Below are 20,001 nucleotides of genomic sequence, written 5' to 3' on the forward strand. Positions count from 1 at the left end.
GCATGCGTATTTTCTCCAACATCGATCGTGTGCGTGTGTGTGTGTGTGTGTGTGTGTGAGAGAGAGAGAGAGAGAGAGAGAGTGAGAGAGAGAGAGAGAGAGAGAGAGAAACGCTTCGTTGGGATTTCAGTCCATCTACAAAGTGGTTTTTCATTAAGCAATCCATGCGTATTTTCTCCAACATCGATCGTGTGCGTGTGTGTGTGTGTGTGTGTGTGTGTGTGTGTGAGAAACGCTTCGTTGGGATTTCAGTCCATCTACAAAGTGGTTTTTCATTAAGCAATCCATGCGTATTTTCTCCAACATCGATGGCAAGCTCCATCATATAACAGCGCTCTCCCCACCTCCTCCCCATGGTTTCCATTCTTTGTCCTTTCCAGCCCGCCTGCCGCCTGAGCCTTGTCTCGGGGCCAGTGCTGCCCTTTGGTCTCCTGCCATTGCGATCCTGAGGTGGGTGTGCCCCCTGGCGTTACTGCCCACCTTAAAGGCCCACCCATTTGGCTGAAAGACGAAGAGCCTGGGGGTGAGTTGAGTTCCAGGCTTGAAGGGTGTCTAAGGACCATGGTCTCAGGCTCTGCCGGTCTCAGTGAAAGACCATTAAGCCTGGTCTTTCCTTGTGGTTCTGAGTGCTGTCTGTGTCCCTCGCCCACTCTGCCCAGGACCTACTGATGCGCTCCTGTCCGGTGGCAACTGAGCACCATCTAGTGCTTCTGGATTTACAGCTGGTTTCAGAGGCTGAGGCGCATGAGGTCCGCCCTGTGGACGAGTGGTCTCTGTGTGCCTTGCCTTGTAGTTTCGTCGCCCTCCCATGGCTGTTCATGAGCTCTGAAGACCCCAGTCATGCGAAGAATCCTAACTCAGCTCTCGATATCTTGCGTGGTTTTTGCACAATCTCAGGGGATCCGCCATGCCATGGAGTCCGCCCTGACTGCTTGCGGCCCCTGTTTGGTACAGTCGGGCAGAGCGCCACCCATTCCGCACCGCCCTGGTGATCACGGCTGGGCGCAGGCCCTTGCGTGAGGCGTTGTGTGTTTCGAGTGCCTCTAGCATAAAGGCTCCTCTTCCAGCACGGCACTGCACAACAGCCTGACCCAGAGCCTTGACCTGGGCTTGCTTGACGGAATCAATACCCAGTCGTAAATCTAAGAGCCCCACGGAACAGGTCCACCGCGAACACGCCATCTGAGCTGCTGCCGCCGCAGCCTCCAGCATCATAGCCGCATGCCAGCCACACCCAGAGGACAAACAGAGGACAGAGGGTGGTGATGCCTAGAGAGTCCAGGTGGGGGAGGCGCCTTCCCAAGTGCCCAGAGTGCACGGCAGAGGCAGGCTCAAACCAGATACCACCGCGCCAAGTCTTTCACCCCTTTGCAGGTCCCTGCCAGGGCCAGATGGTAGAGAGCCCTCGGGTGGGGGCAGAACCCACGCACACGGTGCCTCAGGATGCAGTCGGTGTGTGGCTTGGGCGGTGGGTATAGGAGCTAGACGGCACGGAAACAACTTCCCAAAATGATTGGCAAGTGGGAGACCTCACCTTTCTGTTCCCGGTGCCTCTTAATTGTTCCCACTGTCAAGTGGCTGCTTCTAAATTAGACCCGTTAGCTACTTTTACTTTCTAAATTTATTTACCGGCAGCACTTTACACCCGAATGTGCTCCAGCGAAGCTGATCGGCTGGGTTTTTTTTTTTTTAATCTCTCCCCCTACTTTTAACGTTTTCCAAAAATGAGGAACGAAGCAAAGAGATTTCGAGAGGCATGTGATTTATCCCGAGGAGAGGGAGGGAGGGTATTTTTAGCCTCCCTCTTCACATCAGGGCTTCATGTGCAGGCTGGTGGTGAGCTGCCCTTGAATGGAAACTTTCACCACTGCACCAGTATCGGAATCTCACGGTCAGCTCCAGTGCTTCTTGAGAAGGTGCAGGGAGATTATCCTTGGGATTTAGAAGGCGGCTTTCAGTTGGATTGGAGTGGGAGAAAGAAGGAGAGATTAGGTTGACAGACAGACAGACTTGTGTTTGAAGCATGTTTCTCACCTGTTGGTTAAGTTCCATCCAGCCTTACGACAAAGATATTATTAAGAGGGGAGATGTTGTGCATATTATTAAAAACTGGCACATCCATCATCACAAAGCCATGGGCACTGAAGCGTATGGCGTGGCTGGGCTCAGTGCCTTGGGAAGGAAATGTTACAAGAGAATCCCTCATGCTCTGGAGTCTAAAACTAGAACTGGGACCTGCCAGCATCCCCTGCACCCCGCAGAGATGGAGGTCCCGTCAGTCAGTGGGCCCAGCATCCAGTGCAGAAGGCCCCCTGGGCCGAGAAGGGTGTGTCCCACCCTGAAAGCAGCTCGTCACTGTTCCTCAGGGCTGAGAGGTGGCCCTGTCCCTTCCTCAGTGGAGTGCCGGCTGCACCTGCTCCGGACACCTGGCAGTGAGAGGGGGTGTGGTGTGATGGTGCATCTTCGGGGTGTAAGAAAAATAAGATAATTTTTTAATTTGTTCCCAGAACAATCTTGTGACATAAGTAGGGCAGGTTTACTATTCCCTTCTTTCAAAGATAAGGAAGCACAGCTTAGAACCTTCCCCAAGGTCACACAAGCAGTTACCACGCAGCTGGAATTAACACCCAGCCACTTATTAACTCGACCCCGGACTGCTGACTAAATTTACAGACGTGTGGGTAAGGCCCCAGAGAAGGTCAGATGGCTTCAGAGCAGTGAGGGCTGACCATGGGGTGGGTGGAAAGTTGATGGCTAGGTATTTTGCTAGCATAAACCCAGAAAAAAATAACCACTTAACCCTGTATTTATTGTGCACCCTCCCTCCAATAAAAGGAATATTTGTAAAAGTGTAGGAGAAGAATTCTATCTTTAGAGTTCCTAAAGTTATACCACCTAATTTCCCAATAAATACCTTGAAGATTTGATTTTGTTATCGCCTTGACCATGCATCTGTGAGGTCTGGAGCACTGTGAAAATGCTGTGGCCTCATGTCTTTGATTCCGATGACCAGAGTGTTTCCCTGGTGTAAGAGGGAAATCTAATTCTGACAAAACAAACCAGCCAGACGGACAGAAACCATTAACAAAGAAGAAAGCAAGGGCAACGTAAAGTGGCCATAAATTCAAAACAGAATGTAGCTTCCTCGCATCCAACTCCTTCCTATTACAAGAAAGCAGCCCTAACGTGTTGTGAGTGCCACTCTGTGCCAGGGACTCGGCGGAGCTGTCTGTCTGTCTGTCCTGGGCACCTTTAGGTCATTAACAGTTCTCCTCTTTTTCAAAATGAACAGTCTTGCAGCTCCCCCAAAGCTGGTCATAGGCAAAACATGGACTATTACAGTCACTGAACAATCAGTCTTTTTTTGGAATTTACTGATTCATTTTTTAATTTTAATAACTCATTTTATTGGGGGTTCTTACAGCAATCCATACATCAATTGTATCAAGCACACTTGTATATGTGTTGTCATCAACATTTCCAAAACATTTTCTTTCTACCTGAGCCCTTGGTTTCAGCTCCTTTCCCCACCTCCCTCCCCACCCACCCACCTTTGTGAACCTTGATAATTTATAAATTATTTTTATTTTCATATTTTACACCATCCACTGTCTCCCTTCACCCACATTTCTGTTGTCCATCCCCTGGGGTGGGGATTGTACTCCAATCATTGCGATCAGTTCCCCCTTTTTCCCACTTCTCCCCCCACCTTCCCCTGACCCTCATGGTATTGCTACTCCCATTACTGTTCCTGAGGGGTTTATCTGTCCTGGATTCTGTGTGTCGAGGGTTCTTATCTGTACCAATGTACATGGCTCCAGTCTAGCTGATTTGTAAGGTAGAACTGGGGTCATGATAGTGGGGGTGGAGAGGGCCGGGTATGCATTAAAAAACTAGAGGAGTGTTTTGGGTTTCATAGGTGCTATACTACACCCTGGCTGGCTCACCCCTTCTTCCTTGTGACCCTTCTGTGAGAGTGTGTAACCAATCATTCTTAAAGCCTACTTTAACAATCATTTAACCGACTCCAAGTGCTTGGGGCGTTTGTGGCTCACTGTTAGAATTCTCCCTTTCTTTGGGGAGACCCAACTTCGGTTCCTGCCCAGTGCACCTCCTGTGTAGCCACCATCGTGTGCAGCGGAAGCCTGCATGCATGTGGCTGTGGCACTAAACAGGTTTCAGTGGAACTTTCACACTGAGATGAGAAAGAAAGGCCTGACAACCTACTTCCAAAAATCAACCAAGGAAAACTTTTTGAAGCACAGTTGTCGGATCCGAAACTGATCCCAGGGATGACGCAAGAGTGCTTTGTTCCCTTGTGCACGCGGTCACACCAGCCAGGGGCCTCCAGAGCTGGTCGTGAATCCAGACTCTGGAGTTTGGCCAAGGCGTCTCCAGACACATAATTTAGAGAGCACCTCCCCTTTTTTGTTTCAAGCTCTTTGTCAGCTGCAAAATTAAAGGTTGTCCAGGACAAAAGGAGACTTTTCCTGGAGGGTGCTTCTGTCTTTCCCCTGCCACTCCACTCCCACTCCCATTCCCATTCCCACATGCCCCTCTACATGGGCTGTGTCCGCCCTGCCCCTACACACTTGCCCCTTACAGACAGCCATCGCCTGGGCTGCTGGAATCTGCTGTTCCAGGAGGGTTCTCTCTGCTCTTGCTGCTGATTCCCCGGCCCCTGAGAAAGACAAGGCTGGCAGCTTCTGTAAAGCTCAACCTCCTGAGGAGCCCTGTGGGGCCGCTCTGCCCTGCTCTGTGCAGTAGCTGTGAGCTACTGGACTGATGGCAGCAGGCTCCGGTTTCACTCCTTCCTGAGCTGATCCTGGCTCTGCTTCAGTGGATGCTCGCCACCTGCCAGCGAGGGCCCCAGCCGGAGGTGCACTGAGGGCAGGGTTGTATTGCCCCAGGAATTTGGTGGGGCAGAACACAGGGGCGCAGAGCCAGTGTTCTTCATTCCTTCAATGGACCTAGGGTGCTTCTGGGTAGCCTGGAAAGGCACCTGGCCTGCCCGTGGGAAGGCCATTCACAGGTAGAGACAAAGCCCCTGCCCCTACTCCATCCCTTTTGAAAATGAAGCACAGGCTGGTGACAGCGCCCCATCTCTGAGGTCCCACGGTAAACAGGGTGTGTTCCTGCTGACAGCACATTCTGGTAAAAGAACCACCAAGCATCAAGCTCATGAAGCAGTCATCCGTCCGTCTGTTGGAGGCAGTGTGGAGTGGTTTTAACTGAGAGCTCCGGGCACTTTAGATAAGGCATCTTCGTTGTCCTCCTGCACAAGCTGCAGCTGTCGTCTGGGTTGGCACCAGAGGCTGGCTGTGTCCTGCCTGCATCTGTCTGGCTGATCTTCCTCCTCAAAGCAGTGCTCGTCGTCACCGACTCGGGTTCCAAAGAGAGGGGCACCGCCAGACACTACTGGGGAGCCATTTTACTAATTCCTTTCCAGTGAATTAAGCACCAAATGAAATGTCTTCAGCCCCAGATGGCATGTTTGCCTGCAACACAATGACCTGATCTTGTAGTTTGGGTCTGTTGGAGTATTTTTGGAATCCTTAGACACATTAAGGAAGCTACCTCTGTCCACCTTCCCACCCGACTTGCCGCCGCTCGCTCGAGGGCGTGTAAACTCACGTCAGCGCCTCCTTGACTTGCAAAGCACCATGGCCTTCAAGTCAGATGCAAAGTATGGTGAGGGCCCCAAGTAGAATCTTAGGGCCCCCTAGAGCAGTGTGGGAGGTTGTAAGGTTAGAGATTCCGGTGCTCCCAGAGGGGCCTCACAAGAAAGGCCTGGTAATGAACTGCTCAAAAATCAGTCTTGAAATGCCTCTGGAGCACAGTTCTCTGACTCTCATGGAGTTCCCATGAGCAGCGTGAACTGATGGCAGTAGGGTGCCTTCCTGTGGCCTTTTGACGCAGTGCCCTTCCCTGCAGACCCCCATTCTGTGTGATCCACACCTGCGCCCACGCTGAGGAATACAACCATGCACCGTCTTGGGCAACTGCTGTTCCCAGAGCAGGCTCAGCTCCCACCTCAAGACTGCCTGCCCAGCCAGTCTGAGCCATTTGGGGTAGGACTGACATCAGTCTGTGGCCCAGAAGCTCCCCGGATTGCAGTACAGCTGTCCAAGAGGCCCTCTCTTGAGAGGCCAGTCTTCTCTGAACGGAAAGCAAAGGGAAGCAAGGACGTCACCTCCCCCTCTGTCCAACGGTAACTGGCCAGGAGCAGCCAGGCCAGCTCCCCCGCCTGTGGTGCCTTTGCCTTGCAAGGCGGGCCGGCCTCGTCCTTCTCGGGGCACCTGTTGATTTGTTCCCGGCCTTTGGAGCCTCACTTTAATTGGCAGGAGAAGCCTCAAGCTTACACCTTGACCTTGTTTCCTAGTGCTTCCAATAGCACAAAGAGAAACACCACGAGTCAGTGCCTTTACAAGACTCCTAGTTTATTTTCACAGAGTTCTAGAGGCTCATCATCCACATCATGGTCTTGACTGTGTGGGCTCTTTCTTTTGGCCTCTCTCTTGAGTTTGGGCATCTGCCTTAAGTCACGGATGCTCCTTTGTTTGTAGAGGGGACCTCAGATGCCACCTGTCTTCCCCCGTGAGTGTCCCTGGGTCAGGTCCTTATAGAACTCAGAAGTGATTGGGTTTAAAATCCACCCTACGCTGGCATAACCCCAACTGATCAATTGATCATATTACAGTAGATTGCATTATGGGAAGTCATTGCATTGTATTACATGAGGATTACAGAAGGTAATCTGCTCTACCCAGTTCCCAGCTGATTTAATGACATGTACTTATTCCATAAAAACTACTAGATGAGTGTTTGGCCAACACATAACAGGGAGTGATGGCCTACCCAAGTGAACATGAAATTAGCCATCATTGCCCACCCTGTTACACCCTCCACAGTGGTCAGTGAGCTGCTCTTTCCCAGGGCATTGCCGCCCAGAGCTATGGAATATTTCTGTAATGCCCAGCACAGGGTAGGAGCCTCTTCACCTTTGCCTTGAACAAAAGCTGATGGTTTTGTTTAAAGGCCTATCAGAGTATCATACTCCCCACATTCATGGGAGGATAAGACTCTCAGGTCAAGTTCATGAAACCCACAATTGAAAGGTTCTGTAAAAATTACATCAACATCAGAAGACTCAAAACAATTATGTTGGTGAAAACGATGGGGATCAGAGAGGAGACCCAGAGCCCATCTGCAGACAACTCAACATCCCTTCACAGAAGGGTCCCAAGGAAGGAACGAGTCAGTCAGGGTGCAGCATAGCACCAAGGGAACACATAACGTTCCTCTAGTTACGTAATGCACCCCCCCACACACACACACCATTATCATGACCCCAGTTCTACCTTACAAATCTGGCTAGACCAGAACATGTACAGTGGTCCAGAGAAAAGCTCTGGACACACGGAATCCCGGACAGATAAACCCTTCAGGAACATTAATGGGAGTAGCAATACCATGCGGCTTGGGGGGAAATGGGGAACAGATCACAATGATTGATGTATAACACTGCCCCATCACCATCCCCAAGCCCAGGGAGATGAACCACAGAAACATGGGCAAAGGGAAACATTGGATGATGTAAGAGATGAAAATAATAATAATGTATAATTTATCAGGGGTCCATGAGGGTGGGAGGGTGGGGGGGTGGAAGGAAAAAAAAGAGGAGCTAATACCAAGGGCTCAAGCAGAAAATAAATGTTTTGAAAATGATGGCAACATATGTACAAATCAGAAAACATACAAGCATACTTTGGATGTCGGGCTCAGAAACTTGTGACTGACCATCTCAGGTGTAGCTATTGGTCTCCCTCTGTCTGAAGTAAAAACTGTGAACAAAAAATGCACGCAGAACCATAGGCCAGAGGACTAATGGAGCCCTCAGACTCCGGCCTCTACAATCCTGAGCTAGATGATACCCGCCACCACTGCTGACTCTTTCTTCTGCCAGGGCCTGTGGTTGTGAGTCCTGGGTAGAGCGGGAGGAAAATGTGGAGCAAAACTTGAAATTACACAGACAACCTTGCCCACTCCTGGTGGAGACGGTCGACCCTCCAAGCATATGGCCCTTAGGCACCCTGCTTTCGAGCTTGTAGCTGACTTCACCCCCGGCTCCACTTTCAGCAAACCGATAGACGTATAAAGCAAACAGAAACACCAGAGACGTAGGTGCTCTCCAACATATCTATCCTACCAGCCGTAGGAGGTCAGAGGAGCAGCGTCTATCCAGGGGTCAAGCTTCCCCAGAGCCCTGGAAGGGAAGGGACAGGGAAGGAGGAAGAGAAGTGGTGGTGCCCCAGGAGGGGAGGGGGAGAGGCCTCTTCCTTGTAGGGATTGCGGTCCAGGTCAGAACACAAAATGTATTGTTGAGTGAAAACCAGTTTGCTCTGTAAGCTTTCAGAGAGTGAGTGAGTGAGTAAATAAATAACAAGTTAACTTCAGTTTAGTAAAGGCAGTCTTCCGGTCTATCTAAACTTCCATTATGACAGCTTTCTTTTCTTTCTTTTAATGCAATTAGCTTGGTTTTTTTATTTTATTTTTCCCCCAAAACCATTTCATGAGCTAATCCAGCCATCGCACCTGCCATAGTTCCATCACATCAAGCTACATTGTACCATGGCTACCCGAATGTTTCAAAACATCCTCTTCCTTCTTGAACTCCTTGATATTCGGGAAGGTTCAGCTCCCCCTGATGTGACAGCTTTCTGTTTCATTTACAGTCTGTTTTTTTCTTAACCACCCAGATGGAGCACATGACAGAAAGCCCAGGAGAGGCTCAGTGGACACCTTGAGGTGCTGGTGGTCTCTTTCTAGCCTCTCCGCCTGTTTCTAAGCACAGCAGAAACGCAAGGGGCTTTTTGTTCGGGTAGTCCCGTGGCAAGGAGAGTCTGTGAAGGGACATCCTTACCCGAAGTGACTGCATTTGCATCATGAACAAATAGAAATCAACTCTACAATCTACAAACCTCCAGCCCTTCTCAAAGCGCAAAGGAGGTCATGTCCAAAGGTCTCTTGTTTTCATAAACTGACAGATGGACGATCCCGGAAGGTCCTTTCAGAGACATTGACTAAATGGCGAGAAGACCCAGCACTAAGTCAGAGGACAACCTGGCAGTGCTGGGAAATCGGACAGTGCTGGACAGGGTGCCGCAGAGGCTCTGGACCCCGCAGACATTTGCTAGCCTGAAGGCTGGAGGTTTGGGCATGCTCTGAAGTGCTTCTGCTGAAAGGCACAAATCTCCTTCCAAAAAAAGCAGCCACTAGGCACCCAGTAGACACAGTCCTTCCCTGACACGTGGGATCACCAAGGTTGGAGTCCATCTGACAGTAATTGGCCACCCACCAATTCAAACTTAACGTCTAGCGGGGCGTGGTGGTTGGCTGAAGGTGGGCAGTGCAGAGAAGGTTCTAGCAATCTCAGATCTCATTTGTAGCTTGTTTCTTGGTATGGAAGGGGGGGCAGGGCTAACACCCTACCCTCACAAGGGTATATAGATTTAAATAAAGCTTTTGCATGCATTTTACTATTGCCAAGTCCGAGCTCAGCACTGCCATTTAGTAGTTATCTAGTAACTCTGTGAGGTGCTGCTGCTGTCCCCGTGCACACCCAGTGGTAGAAACCTCCCTGTCCATGCAGGAGACCTGCTTGGGTTCGGTTCCTGGCCAGGGTACTTCACAAGCAGCTACCATCTGTCCGTCAGTGGGAGCTGATGCTTCTGTGGTGCTGAGCAGATTCAGCAGCACTCGCAGACGAGGGTGAAAGCCTGGCAGTGTGCTCTCAGAAACCTGCCATTGATTTCATCTGTCTGCGACCAGGCCAGGCGATAGCCAAGGGCCACGCACCATATCATTCTAACAAGAACATCTCCAGATGAGAAACTTCCCGCCAAGTGCAAGCATGGGACGGAAGTGCTCTTTGTACACTTCTGCAGAACTTGCTCAAGTCTGTCTTTCAGCCAGAGGCCACAGCTTTTCAGCATCGGGGAGCGGCGCCTCATAAGCAGAGAGCACTTAGAACTGTTGTTTTCCCTCTCGCCCACTCGCCTGCATTCTCCATCCTCCATTCCAGATCAGAGATTAGAGGACTGCAGTGAGTATCACATTCTGAGAGCACTGGTAGCATAGTGGCTATGCATTGGGCTGCTAAACACAAGATCAGCAGTTCAAAACCACCAGCTGCTCCATGGGAGGGAAATGAGGCTTTCTCCGCCTATAAAGAGTGACAGTCCTAGAAACCTACAGGGGCTTTTCTACCCTGTCCTGTAGTGTTGCCTGAGTCGGATTAACCCCCCTAACGGTGAGTTGAGTTGAATAATCACACACACATGCAGCTATTCACCCCTTGTCCTGGATCACCCTATATACTCATGTATAAGCCAAGTTTTCACATGGGTCAGTGGTACCCCAGTGAGGTGTAACATCTCTCTGCCCCCCACCCCCTGCTGACACTGCTGGGCTTTAAATGTTTGTTTTTACTCACATCTAACCAAACACAGCCATCCTATGACGTGGACGGCTCCAATTCGCAGCAGCACCCATAGTGACTCACTTACACAGGCAGCTGAACTGGTAAGGATGTAGCTCTGGCTGTGCTCCGTCTCTCCCCTCTGGTCTCTGTGTTAATTCACATCCTGCATCCCCTGCCCATAAGGACTCCTCCCCCTCCTCCTGGCTAACATGTCTTCTGGGTGTGGGGGGGGGGGGTAGCATTACCATGAAAGTTCTTTTTCAAAGTTTTGTTTTTTTATTCTATTAGAAATGGATACTCTTGAACCAAAACAAAAATGCTGGTCATATGAGACTGGTTTCAATATGAAGGCTGTGTCCAGAGCAGAAGAGAGCAATAACAGTATTGCAAGTAGGGAATTCTATGTTGACGAAAAGCAAGTGAGGGAGTAGCGAGAAATGAAGGCTGCCTTGGAACAGATTCCAAAAGCTAAAAAAGCTCGTCATGGTTTAATGTCTTTTTATGGGGCTCTAGAGAATGAATTGCATAAATGGGTTATGGAGTGCTGTCAAAATGGGTACTGCGTAACACGCATGGGAATCTGCATACGTGCTCTACAAATGGCTAAGAATGACAAATATAAAGCATCAGGCATTGAAAAATTTGCTGCGTCAGCAGGATGGTGTACCCGCTACATGGATAGGTCTATGTTTGAGACTATGTTTGAGACAAAGAACAAAGATTTCCCAGAAATTGCCACAAGACCTTGAAGAAAAAATTATGTTGTTCCAGTCATTTATTATAAAACAAAGAAGGATTTATAATTATGACCTGGCAGATATTGGGAATATGGATGAAACTTCCATGAATTTTGTTCTTCTAAGCAACAGAACTGTGGCAAGTTTAGGAGAAAAAAACATTTTTTCTCAAAACCACAGGAAATGAAAAAACAAAACACTTTACAGTTCTATCAAGTTTGGCTAATGGAACTAAGCTGCATCCTGTCATTATTTTTAAAAGAAAGACTTTGCCTAAAAAGATCAATTTCCCACCAAGAATTACTGTGCGTGCACATGTTAAAGGCTGGATGGATGAAGACGGAATAAAAAAATGGCTGGAAGAAATTTGGAACTGACGACCAGGAGCAGCCTTAAAGAAAAAGTCAAAGACCGTGTGTGAAGGATATGGCATGAATGGATGTCATCTGGTCAAGCCCGACTAACAAAAGGAGGAAATCTCATGAAGCCTGACATAGAGTTAGTAACAAGGTGGGTTCGAGATGCATGGGAAGACATTCCAGAAGACATGGTGCGACGTGCCTTCCAGAAATGTAGTATCAGTAATGCTATGGATGGCAGTGAAGACTGCGCTTTGTATGAAAATGACAGCAGTGATGGTGATGATGGTGATCTCAGTGAGGACAGCGTCTATGATGACCTCACACCAGCTGAAGCTCTGCATTGGGATACGGATGCTGATGAGGAATCCAGTTTTGAAGGATTTTAACTCTTTACATTTTAGCTTGGTTGCTGATTGAGCTCAGGGAATAGTACTCTTAAGGTATCATGGTTGATACCTTATTGTTTTTGTTGAACCTATTTTCCACTTACTGTGCTGGTTTACTAATGTTAAATGACTTGTTCTTTAATTTGTTTTTTATTTAAAATAAATATTTAAAAACTTTACCCCACTAATGTCTCAATTTTTAGTAATTTTGTTTTCATTTGTTTTGATTATTGAAACTCACCAATCGCTTCTTCATGTTCCACCCTAGGCTTATACTTGAGTCAATCAGTTTTTCTGGTTTCCCAGGTAATAATTCGGTGCCTCGGCTTATACTCGGGTTGGCTTATATTCTATTATATTCGGTAGTTATAAATCCTACCAGAGGAAGCCAGGGTTATGTGTGCAGTGTAGTACAACACAAAGAATCAGATTCCTTCCATTTTCATTGCCTGTGGGCCGTAGGTGGACCTCAAGCCAGATGATTAGGAAGGAATTGAGTTGACCTTATTAATACCATCTTTTCCCTTAGATGGAGAAGCAAGTATTGGGGGCACACAGAGGACAGGCTTTGAAAGTTACGGCTTCCCAGGGTCTTTCTAGAATCCTTGAGTGAGACGTAGAAAAAACTCTCCACTCTCCACCTGAACCTTGAGGGCGTGACTTGAGATAGGAACCAAGGACTATACAAGCTTTAAATTATTCAGTAATGTAAATTGTTTCCACTTCACTGCTGACTTTGACCAAGATTTGCATTTTAAAACTCACCTCTTAGAATAAAAGGGTTTTTTTTCCATCCTTGTTCAGAGGTGAAGTAGTTTTGGTTTTTGTTTCTAGTTTTTTTTTTTAATTTAGTGTCTCTCTCACTCTCACTTTCTCTCTTCCATTTCTTTCCTCCTTTTATCAACAACTCTTAAGATAAAACCCTACAATACTACATTTAAAAGATGAGAGTACATTGTAAAATATTTTAAGGTTTGCAACTCTGCTCTGAGTTTGATATTTTATCAAAATGCACCATTAGACAGACCCAAGGAGCCCTGCGGTGCTGTTGGGTAAGTCTTGGGCCGCTAACCACAAGATTGGCAGTTCAAAACCACCAGCTGTGCCGGAGGAGAACATTAAGGCTGTCTGCTCTGGCCCAGATTGACGGGCTTGGAAACCCTGTCTAGTGTCGCTGTGAAGAATAGATTCGAGCGCAGTGGGCTTGGATAGAATAAAAGCTCGTCGATAATTGGGCTCATTTACCAGGCACCAGTTTTGTTGTGGAAGAACTGGGCTTCAGACCAAGGTTGAGAGAAGGGTCCGGTACCGCAGGACTAAGAAGGGGCCCACGGCAAAGATCGCAATGGGAGCAGGATGTTGGGAGGCCAGTGCATGGGAGTCGCAGGACGCAAGGCCATGGAAAAGGGGGAGTGAGTCCAGGCGGGGCAGAATACTGTAGTGGAGGGTGTGCCCACACTGGCTCCTGCCTCCCAGGGAGCCCACAGCCTCGCAGGTTGCTTCGCAGCACCTTCCTTGAGCACACTGGACTCCCAGGCACCTTTCCGAGCCGGAGCTGCATACCTTGGCCTAGTTCACGGGGGAGAAAAGCTCCTCGCGTTTCCTATTTCAGCTCATAGGAAGGGAAGGTACTTCCGCAAAGCAGTCTCACAGAGGAGGACAGCCTGGCTCAGTGGGCACTGACCGAGCAGGCAGTCGGGAGCCTCCGAGGAAGCCCCTAAGGTCCGGACGCGGACAGTGAGCTTGGTTCAGAAAGGGCGGTGCTTCAAGCAGGGGCGATGGCTGCCGGAATGCATGGAGAAAGCCTGCAGTGGAAAGAGACTCACCCTCACCTTTGGAGGAGGTGCGGGGTGGCTCCCCGGGAGAATTCTCAATGTCCACGCAGGTGACCTGGGCTCCATTCGCGGCCAATGCTGTCATCACTCGATAGGTTTCAGGAAATCTTTCAGGCTCCAGTGGCCGAGGCAGAAAGGACAGGCCGTCTCTTTCTGAAAAGCAGCCAGTGAAAACCCTGTGACCCCTCTGCAGCTGAACCCAGCAGTGTTCTGTTCTGTTGGGCCTGGGTCACCGTGAGTCAGGAGCTACCTTAATGGCAACTGCAGGGCCGCCAAGGGTCATAATCGGCTTGATGGGAGTGGTTGGGTGTGGTGGCTTCGTAACAGCACCGGCAGCAGTGATTGGTCAAGAGCTTCTTTGGCTAGCATTGATCCAGGCAGACTATGTGGTCTTGGGTTTCTTCAAGACAAGTATGTATGATTTACTACTCACTAGTGGTCGGGCTGATATCTGCATTTGGAGGGAGGAGTTGGAAGCTACTAAATCTTTGATTCATTAAAAAGGGATAGTGGTCAGAATCAAGAGCTGGTAAGCATACTTATCAGGCCTCTTGCTATTGCAAGTGGAGCCCAAGTTATTAATGCAGGTGGAAGCAAGGGGGGTCAGCTCTCAGACTCTTGGGAAGGGCAGGGGTGCCCTGGGCTCAGACATAACTGGCACCATGAGCACCCATGGGCTCATTGACGCTTTCCTGGCACAAGAGCACCCTGGCCCTCTGGCGGAGCCTGGCTCCATGTGGCAGGGCCTGTGCTTGCTTCAGCAGCCCAGGTGGAGCTCACTGCCAAGGGCTGACTCCTTGATACCCTTTCAAGTGCTTCTGGGTTAAGGGCTACACTGACTCAGCATTCAGCAGAGGTGCAGAATTATTAAATTTAAAAAATGATAACGATAAGTCACAAAATGCCTTGTGTTTAAGGGTGTCCTGTGACCAAACTGGGGCTGAGGGTGTTGCTGGGGAGATAAGATACCCACAAACTGCCCACTGTACCCAACGACCCAGAATACCATCATCCTCAGCTCTGGATTCCCAGCTGGAGGAGCAGTATTCTCCAGCATCTTCTTCCCCTGCTGTGGACAATGTGGCGCCTGCTCTGGATTGACTTGTTTGCCTAAGGAGCTCCCTTCAAGCGCTACACGCCTTACTGCCAGTGCTGCCCATGCTCCTCCCTCCAGCCGCAGCCATGGGCAGATCCTGGCAACGCCGCTCCTGAACCCTGCAGGAGCTGCTTGGCTTTTCCTTAGCTTCATTCCCCAGCCCACACCCACACAGGAATGTAGGTAGATCTCGATTTTAAACAGTGATTGGCCGTTTTGAATGGTTATATAAATTTAGCTCCAGACAGAGAGCATGATGGAGCTGCCAGTGTCTCTGCTGAGACCTTTTTGGAGGCCTGACCCACAGCCCCAGACAGGGGCGCCTCCTGGGACAAAGGCCCCTGAGTCTGTCCCAGGAAATGTGGAGGTGACAGAGATCTTGGGATAGAGAACTGCCTGTAACCTGAAGCTCCTGTCAGACAGTGAAAGCTCTCGGGGTTCTTGGGTCAATGGGGCATCACGAGGGCCCCCTCTTTGGGTGTGGATAACTTAAGCAGGGAAGGGTGTCGTGCTGGAGAAGGTCCCCCACCCCTCCCCGATTTAGGGTATCTGTGGGTGAGGAAGGGAGCTTGAGGGCACAGTGGGCTGAGGATCGGACTGTTAGCTGAAAAGTCAGGTTCAAACCCACCAACTGCTCTAAGGGAAAAAGATGACACAGGGTACCCCCATAAAGATTTGCAGCCCTAGAACCCTCCTGGGGCAGCTCGACTCTGTCTTGTAGGATCGTCAGAAGCCCTGATAGTGTAGTGGGGTAGGAGTTGGGTTGACAACCACAAGGTTAGCCGTTTCAGCCCACCGAGTGCTTCTCAGAAGAGAGATGGGGCTTTCTCCTGCCGTGAGATGTCCCCTGCCGAAAGGGACAGTTCCTTGCTGTCCTGCAGGGTGGCTGAGTCAGAATCGGCTAATGGCAGTGGGGGTAGAAGTTTGTGGGTTAGAATGTACTCGAAGCAGTGGGTTTAGTTTGTTGTTGCGCTTGGATGGGTTGGGCACCGGCAAGGCGGAACCTACTTAATGTCAGAAACCCGCAAGCCCTTTTTCATAAACACACAATGCGATGCTGTGCCCTGCAGAGGAGGCTCCTCTCAGTGTGTTGATGGCCAGACATGCAGCTCTGCTACCAGGTTCTTCAGGCTGCGTGAGAACACCTGGCGCTGGCGCTTGTTGGCTAGGGAGGTGGTCGGCAGAGCAGGCGACCCTGACAGTTGGAGGGCACAGAGCCGTGTGCTGCCAGGATGAGGAATGAGTTCCGCGTGCGTGGGCACATGCAGCCCGAGAAGGGCAGGCAGATGCTAGCTGAGCTCAAGGACCAAAGGAAGCGAGCCACTGAAGGGAGAGGAAGGCTGTTCCCAGGAGAGGGAGCCTCATCATGGCTAACGTCCCAGAGTAGGTGGTGACGACCCCTGGGGAACATTCCAGAGGGTGGAAAGGGCATGGCAGTCAGGGCTGGAGAGGCCACTGGGCACAGACTCGGAGGTTTCCGGGGCCTAGAATCCCTGGAGAGGCGGCAGCAGCTCCCTGGTGAAAGCTGCCGACTGGAGCCCAGCCACCTGAGAGGTTAATGTCTCTTCTGCCCTTCTCTGCATGGGCACATCACACCACCTCTCTTTAGATGCATTTTCTCACCTGCGATGAATTGGATGGAGCACTGCCCCCTGCCAAGGAAAATAAAAAAGATCTGGTACCTGTGAACGTGGCCTCCTTTAAAAGGAGGAACCTTGGCCGCATGATCAGTTAATAGGAGGTCACGCACGTGGACACAGTAACGGGTCCAGCTGCTCACCAGAAGGCTGCAGGTGCCTTAGAGAAAGACTTGGAAGCAGGGAACACTGTCTGGACCACCCTTCTGCTCTGACACCCACGGGGTCTCCCTGGGGTGGCGTCGACTCGGCAGTAACTGATTGTACACCAGAGAAAGGTGGGTCCTCACCCCGTCAGAGCGCCGCCTTTATCAAAGGGGGCAGACTCAGATTAGGAAGAGGGGGATGTGGTGTGGCGCTGCGTGTGTGCATCAGCTCGCAACCACCCGAGGCATGCACGCAGCACACGTCCTGTGCCCTCCCCGGGTGGGTGATGACCCAGCCCTTCTCCCTGGCTGATGGTCGCAACTGTGTGTTTAGCTGCGTGTCCCCAGGGCTTTCTTTTGAGACGCCTGTCTTTGTGTGGAAGCTCTGCAGAAACCTGCGCAGGATCAGAGCTGTGGCAAGCCTCTGCTGACAGGCACTGGTGACGGTGCATGAGACGCTTGGGCTGAGAGTCAAACCCAGGAACCAGATACAGCCCTGAGCTCTGGTTTTCTCTCATCTTTCTTTCTTTCTTCCTTTTTTTTTTTTTGGTGGGGGCATTTCCCATAGAGACATTTTATTAAGAATCTTCCGGAAGAGAGAAATCCCCCACCAGTTGGCCTGACCAGTCTCTGGTGTTCCTGCCTGCCCACCCATGTAAAGGCAGGCTTTCAAATATTAAAGCGGAAAAGGAAATACTGCTCGGGGTAGCAAAGGCTTCTGGGAATTGTTAGGTGCTGACGTCCACTCTCACCCGTAGCGCCCCTGTGCCCACCAGAACGCTGCAAGTTCCTGCGCCACCCTCCCCGCTCTTCCTGCACCGAGCCCACTGAGGCAGCCACTGTGCCGGTCCGTCTTTGAGGGACTTCCTCTCGCTCGCCGCCCCTCCTCTTTACCGAGCATGGTGTCCTTCTGCGGGGACTGGTCTCTCCTGACCGCATGTCCAAAGCATGCGAGGCGAAGGCTTGCCATCGTCGCCGCTGAGGAGCACTCTTCCAAGACAGAGCAGTTAGTCCTCTTAGCAAGAGGCCTGCGGTACTGTCAGTATTCCCCTCCTGCATCGCCATTCAAAGGCACTGATTCTTCGGCAGTCTTCCTCGCTCCTTCCGCTGCGTGGAACTGTACTCCTAAGATACCGCGCAGACTCTGCACATGCTCAGTCCAAATCTTTGTTCCACTTGTCCATCGACCTCCTCCCACCCACCCTCTGACGCCCGCCCACAGAGCTGCTGTCTGAGTCCCTTCGTCTCGACTCCCAAGGCTCTGTCTTGCCCGCTCCTTCCTTCTTTCATCTCTTACTTGGGTCTCTTTCTGCTCTCACCCAACAAAACTGTGGGCTCCCAGTTGACTCTCTTGCTCAGAACTTGTCAGTGAGCCCATGTCTGCCCAGGCACCAGCACTGACTGACCGTGGGGTAGTTATATAATGGTTCGTTTGAGAGGATTGTGAGAGAAGGGCTGGAGTCTAGTCTGGCAAGCGGATCATAGCCAATGAGGCGTCTGTGTGGGCCTAGCCTTCGCCTGAGAATTCTGCGAGATCTGAGATTTCCTTGAAGGTGGGAGACTCTGCTCACACCCTGGGAGACATAGCAGCTGACAGGACGCATGGACTCACCCTGATGCAGAGACCCCTGCCAGCACTGAGATGTTTCCAGTGACACTGGACCTAAGGACTTTCTGACCACTGGCCTGTGATCTTCTACATTCGGCGTCATTGCATGTGTTTCAGGAGTCTGAAGAGGACTTTGTAGATTGGTATTGGACATATGGGCTAATATCAGACGTATGGACTTGATCTGGACTGGGCTGGGATGTTTTCTCAATGTTCGATTGCTCTTGTGTATAAATCTCTTTCTTATACACATATGTGTGCCCGTGGATTTGTTTCTCTAGTCTACCCAGACTCACACAGACCTCTTTGCCCGAACACCCCCGCCACCTGGCAGGGATCTTTTTGTGCACAACTGGAGTTCCCAAGAGGTGCTAACGGGCTTAGCAATTCCTCCTGAGACCAGCCCCCAGGCCAAGGCTGCTGCTTCCTCACGTCAGACACACATGCCTGCTGGCTGGGCATTTCGGCTGAGGGTCAGTCATGGTGGGGAGCCTTCTTCCTACCTATCCTGGTCGACAGATGAGTTTAGAGTTCCTGAGAGGGAGGAGTGAAGAGACAGGATGTACCAGTGATACCAAGTACAAAGACTACATCCCAGACCAAAGAAACCCCACGCCTGCTGTCGCCCAGCCATCTCTGCCATGGGGAGATGTAACAGAGGAGAATGGTGCTCCGTGACTCTTCTCAACTGTCAGGCTATGGGAGCAGGTGGCCAGGTCTTTCTTCCTCGCTGCCTTTGGGGAGGTTCATTCTGCCATCCTTCAGGTTAGTCATCAAGCACACCCCTGGTCCCCCTCCAGGCTCTGCAAATGAACTTAGAAGCAGGTAGAGGAGGTGGCGGCAGCTGTTGGCTCCATTTCTGTCTGTGGGATTCCATGTGACAAGGGTAGAGCTGCCCCACAGGGCTTTTAGATCCTTTCTGGGTTTGCCTAAGGCAGACTGCCCTTGAGTGATTCTAAATTTGGCTCACGCTACAAATGAAAGTCATGGTTTTTTGACTGCCTGGTCACCTCTGCACTAATCCAAGGGTGTGCATCTCTGCAGAAAAGAATTTCGCGTCTTCCAGCCACACTCAACGTGGCATGACATTAAACTTCAGTCTAGGTGTTCCTGTAGTCAGGCCTCAGGGAGCGGAGGTGGTTCTGGACACAGTCACCCTGCCGAGAACGTGGCAGGCTTTGTATGCCTGGTTTTGGAATAGCCTTGTTCCTGTCCCCAAAGTTGGGAGCCATGTGTAGCGTTCCCCGCCAGGGCAGTGCATTCGAAGGGGCAGGTCCTGACACTGAGAAACCAGCCCACAGCAGCAGGGTCCTTCCACACCCCATGGAAGCCCTGCTCTTCTTTCTCCTGCCCTCCCTTTCCTGCCCTCCCCTCCCTCTCCCCCGCCCCCTTTTCCCCTTCCTCTCCCTTCCCCTTCCTCTCTTCTTCCTGAGCTCCCCTCCCCACTCCACTGGCTGCCTCCCTGTCTGCCTCCCTGTGGTCTTAAGTCTCAAACCGTGCTGTTATTGGATTGGCTCAGAGTGTCTGAAAACATTTCAAATGGGAAAACCATGTCCCACTTTTAAACAACCGGAAAACATTACAGAACTTGACTCTTTCAAACTTAGACGCACACACACACTGTAGCTCAGACAGTTTAGTTGCTAGGAAATGCGAAGTGCTTCCGGAAGAAGGGACCAGGACATGGCGCACAGCCTGCACAAGTGGCTT

At 50.6% G+C, this 20,001-nt stretch overlaps 1 protein-coding gene across 2 annotated transcripts in view; it reads left to right on the top strand.

The window, feature by feature from the left end:
• The window catches only part of MGAT5 (alpha-1,6-mannosylglycoprotein 6-beta-N-acetylglucosaminyltransferase), a 441,795-nt gene that overhangs the window by 373,386 nt on the left and 48,408 nt on the right, over window positions 1-20,001 (top strand). The window lies entirely within an intron of this gene.

This window comes from Tenrec ecaudatus, chromosome 13 (assembly GCF_050624435.1).
Source record: "Tenrec ecaudatus isolate mTenEca1 chromosome 13, mTenEca1.hap1, whole genome shotgun sequence".
In the NCBI taxonomy this organism is placed as follows: domain Eukaryota; kingdom Metazoa; phylum Chordata; class Mammalia; order Afrosoricida; family Tenrecidae; genus Tenrec; species Tenrec ecaudatus.